The sequence below is a fragment of the Periplaneta americana genome, chromosome 3 (assembly GCF_040183065.1).
Source record: "Periplaneta americana isolate PAMFEO1 chromosome 3, P.americana_PAMFEO1_priV1, whole genome shotgun sequence".
Classification (NCBI taxonomy): Eukaryota; Metazoa; Arthropoda; class Insecta; order Blattodea; family Blattidae; genus Periplaneta; species Periplaneta americana.
In genome coordinates, this window is record NC_091119.1 from 203,642,479 (window position 1) to 203,655,476 (window position 12,998).

General features: G+C 35.1%; 1 protein-coding gene and 1 non-coding gene across 3 annotated transcripts in view; both read right to left on the reverse strand.

Annotated features, from left to right (window-relative positions):
• The window catches only part of LOC138696966 (insulin-like growth factor-binding protein complex acid labile subunit), a 1,304,936-nt gene that overhangs the window by 653,502 nt on the left and 638,436 nt on the right, over window positions 1–12,998 (reverse strand). The gene's annotated exons all lie outside the window — the stretch shown is intronic.
• TRNAY-GUA (transfer RNA tyrosine (anticodon GUA)) lies at window positions 116–187 on the reverse strand. Its single transcript has one exon. It is a non-coding gene; the product is annotated as a tRNA-Tyr (tRNA).

Sequence of the window (12,998 nt, forward strand, 5' to 3'; positions counted from 1 at the left end):
ATATATATATATATATATATATTTTTTTTTGATGTACCGAAGTACATATGATATTTCCATGCAGATATTCTGCGTCATCATATGATGAAAGAGTGATGGAACGGAGAAAAATTCTCTCCGGCGCCGGGATTTGAACCCGGGTTTTCAGCTCTACATGCTGATGCTTTATCCACTAAGCCACGCCGGATACAACCCCGACGCCGGTTAGAATCGTCTCAGATTAAGCTCCATCTCTTGGGTTCCCTCTAGTGGCCGCCCTCTGCACTACGTATCCGGCGTGGCTTAGTGGATAAAGCATCACCATGTAGAGCTGAAAACCCGGGTTCAAATCCCGGCGCCGGAGAGAATTTTTCTCCGTTCCATCACTCTTTCATCATATGATGACGCAGAATATCTGCATGGAAATATCATATGTACTTCGGTACATCAAAATATATATATATAGAATTATCATTGCAGATAGAAAAACTATCGGAATATGTATGATAATAACTTTGTGTTAAAATTTAACGTACCTTGTTAACATGTTTCGACCTATTTTCGGTCATCTTCGGAACTGGTCGTTGTTGGTCTTGGCGCCTCTTGTTTCCTGTGTGGGTGCGTTCATAGTGTAGAGTCAAATAGCGTATGTGTTTTGAAATTGAGTTGTGTGTTGAGAATATCGTTGGGGTGTGATTTCGTGTGTCTGTATATTTCATTTGTTCTAGTGTGTTGAGTTTCTGGCTTTTTGGTTGGATGTGTAGTATTTCCATGTCTGTGTTGATGTCTCTGTAGGTGTGGTTGGCATTTGTGATGTGTTCTGCATGTGTGGAGGTGTTTTGTAATTTTGTTATGGCTGTGATGTGTTCTTTGTAACGTGTTTGAAATGATCTGCCTGTCTGTCCTATGTAGAAGTTGTTGCATGTGTTACATTTGAGTTTGTATACGCCTGTGTGGTTGTATTTGTTTGTTTGTGCTGTTTGTGTGTTGAGATGTTTATTCGTTCTGTATGTGATGTTGTAATTTAATTTCTTGAATGAGGTTGCAATTTTATGTGTGTTTTTGTTTTCGTATGTTAGTGTGATGTATTTTTTGTGTTCTTGTGTTCGTGTTGTATTCTTCTGTTTTTTGTGGTTTTGTTTTGTCTTACGTATTATGTTGTCTATTATGTTGGGGTTGTATCCGTTTTCTTGTGCTATGTATTTGATTGTGTTTAGCTCTTCGTTGTAATCCTGTTGGTTCATTGGTATGTTGAGTAGTCTGTGTACCATTGTTCGGAATGCAGCTTGTTTGTGTTGTGTGGGGTGGTTAGATGTGTTGTGTATGTGTGTTGTTGTTGTGGGTTTTCTGTAGACTTTGAATGTTTGTTTGTTGTCTACGTTTGTTATTGTGATGTCTAGAAAATTTATGGATTTGTTGTCTTCAATTTCTAATGTGTAGTGTAGCTTTGGGCAATTACTAAATATACATGGGCCAAATAGAAATGATCGGGACGAAATTCAAATACAAACTGCTGAGCCATTTATACCCGAACCCACACTTTCTGATGTCGAAATTGGGATAGAAAATCTGAAAAATTGTAAGTCTCCAGGTATCGATCAAATTCCAGCAGAATTAATATGATAGGGTGTAATCCCATTATCTAACGAAATTTATAAACTTGTACTTGCTATTTGGGAAAAGGAAATTGTACCAGAACAATGGAAGGAGTCCGTAATCGTACCTGTCTTTAAGAAGGGAGACAAGACTAACTGTAGTAACTTTCGAGGAATATCACTTTTGTTGACGTCGTACAAAAAATTTGTCCAATATTCTTCTGAGAAGATTAACTCCATATGTAGATGAAATTATTGGGGATCATCAGTGTGGTTTTAGACGTAATAGATCAACTATTGATCAGATTTTTTGTATTCGACAGATAATGGAGAAAAAATGGGAGTATAAGTGTACAGTGCATCAGTTATTTATAGATTTCCAAAAGGCATATGACTCGGTTAAGAGAGAATTGAATTTGGTATTCCCAAGAAACTAGTTCATTAATTAAAATGTGGGGAGGTCGAGACGTAGATGGGAGGATAAGGGAACTGTGCCTATTATCGCACGTGCGCCTAATATCGCACCCCATGGTTTATGAGCTCAGAACAGGCATAAGACCCTGAATGGAATAGCAGCTTATTCAATTCAATTAAAAGGAGCGTTGGCGCCCGCAGGTGGATTGCTACGAGCTTCAATACATATTACACGCCTTGAGTCAGGAATAGGCAATGGGAAAGTATTTGTAGTGTGTGATGTTAAGGACGATTATACAATGAACGGTAAGGAGCAAAACTTTTATATTCTGTTAGTTCGATTTGGTTAGTCGTGTAATATTTTCTTTCAGTTAAAGAAATATTATAAACGTTTTATTTTTACTGAAACAAATTATTTTGTTTCGTGTATGTTATTTGCCCAATATCGCACACTTGTTGTTTTCCTATTATCGCACAGTGCGATATTAGGACGATGTTACTGCAAACTAATATAATCGTATAATTAATCTGGTAATTCGAAAATTCTTTAAAAATTGTCATTGCAGATGAGTCCAAAACGTCGTAAGCTGTGGAAAGAGGAGGTTATGAAGGCTGCAATCATATCAGTTAGGAACAAAATCATGGGATTGCAACGTGCTTCCAATACTTTCAATGTTCCCAAGTATACTTTAAAAGATAAAGTCAATAACAAAGAGGAGGATGTAGATAAAGTAGTGAAAACGAAACTTGGTATAAAACCTGTACTTCATTTGAACTGGAAGATTCTTTGGTTTCATATTGCTTAGAAATGGAGTAGCGATTTTATGGTTTATCTGCAAAGGACTTAAAAACAATGGCTTTTCAGTTAGCAATTATGAAAGGTCTGAACCACCCATTTTCGAAGAACGATGTAGCCGCAGGACGGAAATGGCTGCACAGTTTTTTGAGAAGACACCAGGAATTGAGTCTCCGGAAACCACAAAGCACGTCTATGGCAAGGATCAGAGGTTTCAAACAGGAGAACGTAATTAAGTTTTTTATATTTATGAACCATTGATGAGCATTATCAACCATTCACCAAACAGACTGTACAACTGTGACGAGACAGACTTGACAGTGATTCAACACGAAGTAAACAAACTAGTTAGTCTGAAAGGTAAGAGGCAGGTTGGATCTGTATCTTCAGCAGAGAGGGGATCATTAGTGACTGGAGTGACCTAAATGAATGCAGCTGGTCATTTCCTGCCCCCGTTTTTGGTTTTTTCTAGGGCCAACATGAAAGCCGAACTTCTGGATGCAGCACCAAATGGTAGCTTAGCGATCTGTCACAAATCTGGCTGGATTCAGAATGAAAGTTTTTTTCAATGGTGTCATCACATTCTCAGCAATGTGAAGCCTACGAAAGATGACCCAGTAATTCTAGTGTTAGATGGGCATTATTTCCACACTAGAAATGTTGAACTCCTCGAACTAGCACGTGTTAATGGTGCTCATATTGTGTGCTTACCTCTACATTGCACGCATAAGATGCAACTCTTGGGTGTGGCATTCATGCCATCTTTCAAAACTTACTATGCTCAAGCAATTGAACAGTGGCTCAAACAAAATGCAGGCAGAGTAGTGACTCACTACCAGGTTGGTGTTCTATTGGGAGAAGCTTTCAATAAAGCAGCAAGTGCTGCTGTAGCAACAAATGGCTTCAGAAAAACCGGTCTGTATCCTTGCAACCGCCATATCTTCAGCGACTTTGAATTTCAAGAAATTTCTCCTAATACCCATGAATCAAGTGATCATTCATCTGAAGCTTTACCAAATAGATTAGATGATGCCAACACTTCCCAACCTCGGCCAGGCTCTAGCAGTATCAACGAGCCAAAAACTCCACAAAATTAGTCGAGAGGCAAACTCTATCTTTTGTTACACTTCCTGACATTTCACCAATTCCTAAAATAACTTACAACAAAAAAGTCCAACTGATAGAGGACGTAAAAGTGGTTCTGCTGCTCTACTAAAAAGTTCACGATATAAAAACGAATTGGCTGACGATTTTAAGAGGAAATTACTCACAGATAAGGAGACATATGAACGAAAAGGCGTTCAAAAGAAGCAGACTGATAAAGTACCTACTCAGAGGAAGAGACAGAAAAAACAAAGTCAGGTATCTTCAGATTCAGAAGACGAAGAGTTGGATGAGCCAGTATACATCTCCATTGATGATGAAGATAGCGAAAATGTTGCAGAATGTCCATATTGCAACGCGAAGTTTTCTTTTGAAAAAAGGGGAGAAAAATGGATCGTGTGCACTGAATGTGGAATTTGGTACCATGAAGTGTGTTCTGGGGATGATGACTACAAAAGTTTCATTGTGTTATTGTTTGGAAGGTTAGATTTAGTTCTCTAAATATCTGGATTATGTTTAATTAACAAACATTCTATACCTTGCAAATCAAGTTTTCAGGTATAACTCCCTGTAAAGTTATTTGAATAATTTCGAGGGAAAAATTGTTCCGGGGCCGGGTATCGAACCCGGGACCTTTGGTACGTTAAACCAACAACAGATATATAATAAATATGTAATAAAATTTGTTTCTAGACAATAAACTTAACATTTGTCCTATGTATTTTTCACAAAATGAGGGGTGCGATATTAGGAGCACTATTTCTCCTAACACCGTTTTTGCAATTTTTCTTTTGTACTTGAAAAACAAATGGAAAATAAAAGTAATTTTTAAATTTGACCTCACTGATATAAGTATAATAAACCCGTATTAAGAATCCGTATTTATTTCAAATTTATATAATATATTAATACTTGAAATACTACTTTTTCAAAATGGGTGCGATATTAGGCACAGTTCCCTTAATATTAAAATGGATTTGAAGGAAGTGGGATATTATGGTAAGACTGGATTAATCTTGTTCAGGATAGGGACCGATGGCGGGTTTATGTGAGAGCGGCAATGAACCTCCGGGTTCCTTAAAAGGCAGTAAGTAAGTAAGTAAGTAAGTAAGTAAGTAAGTAAGTAAGTAAGTAAGTAAGTAAGTAAGAATTATCATTGCTGCAACAATTTAAAATCGAGATTAATTTTAAAAAAATCGGGGCCCAAATTAAAAAAAAAAGTGACAGGACAGAGAATTCACTAAAACGAATATATCTTACTCATCTTCAAACATAAATTCACAATATCTTTGATATTTTATCTGTGAAGCACATTGCTTACAATGTGTGAACTATAATCTTTGATATTGGCTTTTAAAATCTTATGATAAATTATCATATTTTAAGAATTAATTTTAGAGGTGCTTTTATAGAAATGAGTGCACAGCTGCGAAGTAATGGTTAGCCTGCCTGACCGCGAAACGGGAGGGCCCGGGTTCGAATTCAGTTTGAGACAAGTTACCTGATTCAGGTTTTTTCCAGGGATTTTCCCCCCAAACCATTAAGAGTAAATGCTAGGTAATTTTCGGAGCTGGGTCCCAGACTCATTTCGCCGGCATTATCACCTTCATACCATTCAGACGCTAGATGACCACATCAGTTGATAAAGCATCGTAAAATAAGCCACAAAAAATACAGAAGTGAAGACCTTCTCGAACAAAGGATGTTACCAACAAATCTATAATAAGCGTTAAAATACCCATTACCGCATGATCGATGTTTTCCTGTCCATAATATTCTTGGACTCTCATGCTCTACCGCTTGCCGGTTAGAGGGACTTGCTCTGCGTGTTATATCTAAGTAGGTGAACATTGATTTTCTCCTATATCGACGGAGAAGTGTATCATTTTGATTTTCCCTCGCATCTTGAATTAACGACAGAAGAAAATAATTACTTTTAAAACTACTGATAAATCTGGTCTGTAGAGTTAGGAATAAATCACATTAAACCAGACGCAGTACTTAAGATGCATCAGGAGGCCTTGCCACTACCTGGGAGAGAGATAGGTATGCAAGCTATAAATTAGAGAGCTTAATTAAGTGTGTGTCTCCATGGAAATAACGTGAGAAACAAAACACTCAAGAATTTCTATAAATATATGACATTCAAATGTTTCTTGTATGAAAGTGATACATGGGCCATGAAATCAGAAACATAAAAGGGGTTTCGAGATACAGAGATGAGATTTTTGAGGTCCATAATCGGCGCGCCAAACAGAAAGATAAAACAACAATAGATGACGTGCGACAATTACATTTATACAGGCCACTGAGAAGATCGATGGACGTAAAAACAAATGGCTGTGCCACGAAAAACTAATGGAAAGCAATAGATTAACAAAGTGATTTAAACTGCAAAACAAGTGAAAGAAGAATTGGGGAACTAAAATGCGAAGGCGTGGTTTGTAACTGAAAATACAAAGGTGTTTTGTTTTATATGTTGAAACAAAGAAAAGGAGGAGGAGGAGGAGGAGGAGGAGAAGAAGAAGAAGAAGAAGAAGAAGAAGAAGCGAAGGAAAAGTATCGTGTAACTGACTATACTATTCTCACAATACGGTGGAGAATAAAGGATATAATTTGTGTAAGACCTTAACTAAACTTTGATCTCGCCAATTGGAAATTATTCAATCTTATTATGGATTTACCACGTATCAAAAAATTTATTGTTTTCAGATAGGGAGTTTCATTCATTCATTGTTTTCGGCCCAAAAGCAGGTTTTTTCTTGCAAACCCAGTATTCTCTGATTTTCATATTTTCTGCCTTCCTCTTAGTCTCCACATATGATCCATATATCTTAATGTCGTCTATCATCTGATATTTTTTCTGCTCCAAACTCTTCTCCCGTTCACTATTCCTTCCAGCACATCCTTCAGTATGCAGTTTCTTCTCAGCCAGTGGCCCAACCAATTTATTTCTTTCTTCCTGATTAGTTTCAGCATCATTCTTTCTTCACCCACTCTTTCCAATACAGCTTCATTTTTTATTCTGTCTGTCCATTTCACACGCTCCATTCTTATCCATATTCTCATTTAAAATCCTTCTATTCGCGTCTCTTCATTTCGTCGTAATGTCCATGTATCTACCTAATTAATACCACACTCCAAACAAAGCACTTCACTAGTCTCTTCCTTAGTTCTTCCTCCAGAGGTCAGCAGAGAATGCTGCTTTTGGTGGAAAGTTTATCACTTAATATTGTTAGTGAAATATTAAAAAGTTATATATAAACACCTTTTAGAATAAACAGAAATTTTGTATATTTTTCTAACAACCAATGTTTTTTTTTTTTTTGTGAAATTAATATGTAGGCTACATTATTGCCGGTTGAATTGACATGTTGGTAATAAAAATGAGACAGTTAATTCAGAAGTTCAGGAGTATTTGTGTACATGCTAAAATAGTTATTTATGTGTGAAAAGTTACGTATAAGTGGAAAGAATCTTAGCACAAAAAAGTTTAGGCTACTCAAAAGTTGCGTAATTTAATTTAATTTATTGTCATAACAAAAATATACAGTTTCTAAAAGAATTTATTCTACGCTCATAAAATTAATACATCTTACGATATCTAAAGATAACAAATTTTCTAGTAGGTTGCAGTGGGCCTTGCATAGATTTTTTTTAACATCAATAGTAATAGCATTCTGTTTCCGTGGTAACAAGTGATAAAATGCAGCAGGCCATGAAGTGTACGATAAAATAACACTATTTAGCAGTGTTCAGCAAAGGTATACTTTTCGTTAAGCCTTATTCTTCACAAAATCCCTAAATTTTGTTATGGCAGTAAATGAACAACATTTTGGGTATCAGGGATGTTAGAAACTAGAATTTCCTTAAAAATCTCTCTAAGTCTGTATTTCTCAGCACCGCATTACTTTCTTTTTCTACTCCATGTAATGAGAAAGTAAAAAACTGCACGGGAACATTTAAGTGGTGCGCAAAAAGTGAAACTGGGAGCAATGAAGCCTGAACAAACGAAAAGCTTATGGAAATCGATACCAGCGTATTTTTTATTCGTGCCGCGCCATCCTTTGGCTAAGTCTGCACGTCGTGGGAAAATTATTCAGAAAAGATGAGTGAGGATTACAGGGAAGGAAAAGAAGGGACGGATTCATGTTTTTTACAGACAGTATCGAAAATTATACTGCACTATGATTCGGAATAGCAGAAGATACTTTATACTGGACGAGAAAGAAGAAATCCGCTACTTATAGATGAAGGTAATTCTCTGTGTGTACCCTAGTAAAGAGACAAAACCACTGAAATAATAATAATAATAATAATAATAATAATAATAATAATAATAATAATAATAATAATAATAATAATGGAAAGTTACTTTATTTACTTTCTATGGATATACAGTAACTTTTTTTCTAATTCCAGATCTTAAGAAAATGTTACTGACAAACTATAGGAACTGTTCAAAATTGCGACTGCCATTGTTGACACAAAGTATAATGCCTTATGATTAAACGACGAATCCTTCGAAATATCTGTGTTCGATTACGAAGATCGTCAAAAGTAAGAATAATTCTAGCAACTAATTCTTTTGCCGTGTCGATGAGTGTTTCATAAACACAGTGTTGATTTAATATGACCCCAAATACAAAAATCAACTGGAGATATATCTGGGGAACGTACCGGCAAGCAACTGGACCTCCTCTTCCTATCCAACGATACGAGAAATGTGCATTTAAATAATTTCGACAATTTAAACTGAAATGTGTGGGTGCGCCGTCGTGTTTGAAGATCATGTTTCTCCGAATATTAATCGGGACATCTTGAAGTAGCTCCGCAACATGGCGCTGAGGGTGTTACTGCTCACAGATTCGCTATGTCGTAAGCTGCACCAAATGTCTGCAAGTTCAATATTTGTATACCGATGCATTTTAATACCATGATATTAAATAAATAGATCTCACAGACGATATTTTGTGACATACAACAACAAACTAGCTTTAATTATTATTTCCATGGTAACAAGAACACTTGAAACATAATACGAAGCATTACGGACTCTACTTTATTAAGAAAAAAATGTTATACATCTTGATTACACAACTTTTAACACTGTATCACTTCATTATATGTATATGACTTTCTTGTGTTAAATTCTAACGTACCTTGTTTACATGTTTCGACCTATTATGGGTAATTTTCAGAACTGGTCGTTGCTGGTCTTGGCGCCTCTTGTTTTGTTTCCTGTGAGGGTGTGTTCGTGTGGTGTAAAGTGGAGTCAAAGAGTGTGCGTGTTCTGAAATTGAGTTGTGTGTTGAAAATTTCATTGGGGTGTGTTTTTGTATTTCTGTATATTTCATATTGTTCTAGTGTGTTTAGTTTCTGGCTTTTTGGTTGGATGTGTAGTATTTCCATGTCTGTGGTTAGCATTTATGATGTGTTCTGCATATGTGGAGGTGTTTTGTAATTTTGTTATGGCTGTGATGTGTTCTTTGTAACTGTTTGAAATAATCTGCCTGTCTGTCCTATGTAGAAGTTGTTGCAGGTGTTACATTTGAGTTTGTATACTCCTGTGTGGTTGTATTTGTTTCTTTGTGTTGTTTGTGTGTTGAGATGTTTTTGTAGAGTATTTGTGTGTTGTTTTAGCACAATAAAGTCTTATCATACATATTCTGAAAAAAAATGTTTATTTTCATTCCCTCTATCACACCAGAAAATTAGTAGTAGTTATTCTGGTACAACCTGTATATACAAATACTTACTTACTGGCTTTTAAGGAACCTGAAGGTTCATTGCCGCCCTCACATAAGCCCGCCATTGGTCCCTATCCTGAGCAAGATTAATCCATTCTTTATCATCATATCCCACCTCCCTCAAATCCATTTTAATATTATCTTCCCATTTACGTCTCGGCCTCCCCAAAGGTCTTTTTCACTCTGGCCTCCCAACTAACTCTCTATATGCATTTCTGGATTCTCCCATACGTGCTACATGCCCTGCCCATCTCAAACGTCTGGATTTAATGTTCCTAATTATCTGTATAAAGAAGTAGGATACAAAATAATAAATACACAAATAGCGAGGGACTAAACGATGACCTTAGCTTTAAATATGTCAACCTTTAATCACTTATTGAATATTTTTTTCACTGTGACAACCTAAATCATTAGAGAATCTGTTACAGTGTGTTACGTTAATGGAAGTCTCAATGCAGGTCAAGTTGTGGTAACCTTGACGCCACATGAAAAGGCAGTCGTTTAATGGGGAAGTAATGAACGTCTTGTGTGAGGAAAGAATAAAAAGAAAAAGAAATTGCACAATGGCATGACTTGGGGCATTTGAAACTGCACTACATTGTTACGAGGAGATGGAAAGATAGGCGTAAGCTTCCTTCACATCAAGATGCCTATCACGTAAGCTTCACTTTCAGATAGGAAATTCTCATTTGTTCAAATTCTTTTCTTTTATTTACTCTTCATGGTGTACACAGGAACGAACTCGAATGTAAAGCATCCCATTGGCCACTGAATAGTTATTTGATTCCACTTTTTCATTATGGGGAGTAAGAATAATAATAATAATAATAATAATAATAATAATAATAATAATAATAATAATAATAATAATGTTTTATTTAACCTGGCAGAGTTAAGGCCATACGGTCTTCTCTAACACTCAACTAGGAGTAAAACTGCGTTACAAAAACACTACAAATTTACAAAGTACACTACAATTTTACACACAAAACTCAATAAGATAATAATAATAAAATGTAAACAACAAGTAAGTAGAAATCAGACATAATATATAACATACAGTATGAAAGGAAAAAGCATAATAAAATGTGAACAGCAGGTAAAAATAAATGAGACATACAAAGTATAAAAAGATAAGACAATTATTGATGATAATAATAATAATAATGATGATGATTTATTTAACCTGGCAGAGTTAAGGCCATACGGTCTTCTCTAACACTCAACTAGGAGTAAAACTGCGTTACAAAAACACTACAAATTTACAAAGTACACTACAATTTTACACACAAAACTCAATAAGATAATAATAATAAAATGTAAACAACAAGTAAGTAGAAATCAGACATAATATATAACATATAGAAGGAGAGAAAAAAGCATAATAAAATGTGAACAGCAGGTCAAAATAAATGAGACATACAAAGTATAAAAAAATAAGACGATTATTGATAATAATAATAATAATAATAATAATAATAATAATAATAATGATAAATAATAATAATAAATAATAATAATAATAATAATAATAATAATAATAATAATAATAATAATATTAATAACAGTAATAAAATAGTGCAGTACAAAGCATACAATGAATACAATATTTTTAAGTACACACAGTAAGGAAAATTATGATTATATATAGCTCAACTTATCATATTATAGATATACCATTATCGGAAAATATGAAAACAAAAATATAAAATAGGTTAAATATCACTAGAACATAAAAAAAATGTGAATACGTGGAAACATGCAATACAACACTTGTCATAATAGTAAGTTAGTTTGGCAACTCGTCATAAGATAATTTTCTAACTTGGATTTGAAAGATTTCAATGTTCGGCAGCCCTTGACTTCAGGCGGCAGAGAGTTCCAGTGACGAGAGGTAGCAACAGTGAAGGATGAGGAATACAGAGATGATGTGTGAAGTGGAATTTCTAGCGTGTTATCGCGTTGTGATCGAGTATTAATATTATGATAGCGAGAGAGAGTATGAAAACGAGGGAATAAAAGAAGAGAATAAAAAGAAGAGAAGTTTTGTGATGATGCGAAAACAAATTTGAAGATTTTCGAGAAAATAAACGTTGTCACAATTCCTGATACGAACGTGTAAATGATTTCCGGTATTCTGTCTGTCTTTGTGTGTAAAACGATCCCTTCTAAACTACTGTCTATATTTTATCCAGATTCACTATACAGAACGTCCCATTTGTCTTCATCACCCTAAATAAAATTTTTCTTGAGCGCAAAATGAAATATTGTTTAAAATAAAAGTGAAGTATAATGGAGAATTAATACTGAGTATATCGTTCTCGTAATCTTGTTCATTAACCCTTAAATTGGCAAAGATTCATTTCTCACTAACCCATAAAATTTCGAAAGCATTGAACCAAAATTATAGAACATGATACGTTCTTTCCTAGTATTCCCTAATTCTTAAATAGGTAAAACTTCATTTCTCACACTAGTTTATTAAACCGTGTCGGACCGTAAAGAAAACAACTATCGCAATGTCACAATATTATAGTATTGTGAAATTTTAATTTCCCTACCAATTTCTTTCTATTGTTCTATTAAAATTATAGCTTAGTAGTGGCTTGTGCAGCAAATGCTGCTAAGTTCATTAGAAGTTCAAATTAATTTTTTTTTCAAATTTATTTCCAATGAAGAATATCAGACATTTTGGAAGTTATTTGCTTCCATAATAATGAAACATAGGCCTACACCTCTGAATGCTTTTCTTCATGCTAAATATTTTTTATTTAACCTATACATCTTCAGTTTTTGAGTTCCAATGCGAAAACGCAAGTAACAATGTCAGAACGATGAGGCGGTTTTACATGTGAGAGTGAAGAAATAGCTATTTCAGGTTATTGTGGTTTGTAGGTTAGAGTTATGAACCTCGTGTCCTCTGGCCCCCGTGCCCTCTGGCCCTCGTGCCCTCTTCTCTTCTCTTCTCTTCTCTTCTCTTCTCTTCTCTTCTCTTCTCTTCTCTTCTCTTCTCTTCTCTTCTCTTCTCCTTTCCTTTTCTTTCCTTCCCGTTTTCTTGTTTTTTGCCTTCTCTCTCCATTCGCTTGCTTTCTACGTGATTCTCAATCCCTCCTACTGTATCTTAGATCCTTGTCATTGTCACAAGTTTCATATTCAATCTCTACATTGCCTTCAGCGTCATCATCAACATCATCATCTGAACTTTCATCTATGATCACCACGTACGTTTTCATCCAGTGTTACTTTGTTAGATAAAACACACTTAAGGGAATAAATAAACTGCACTAATAAAAGTTTTCTATTAATACTATTGATACGTAAATCTGACGTACACTTCCAAGTAATTATATCTCATAA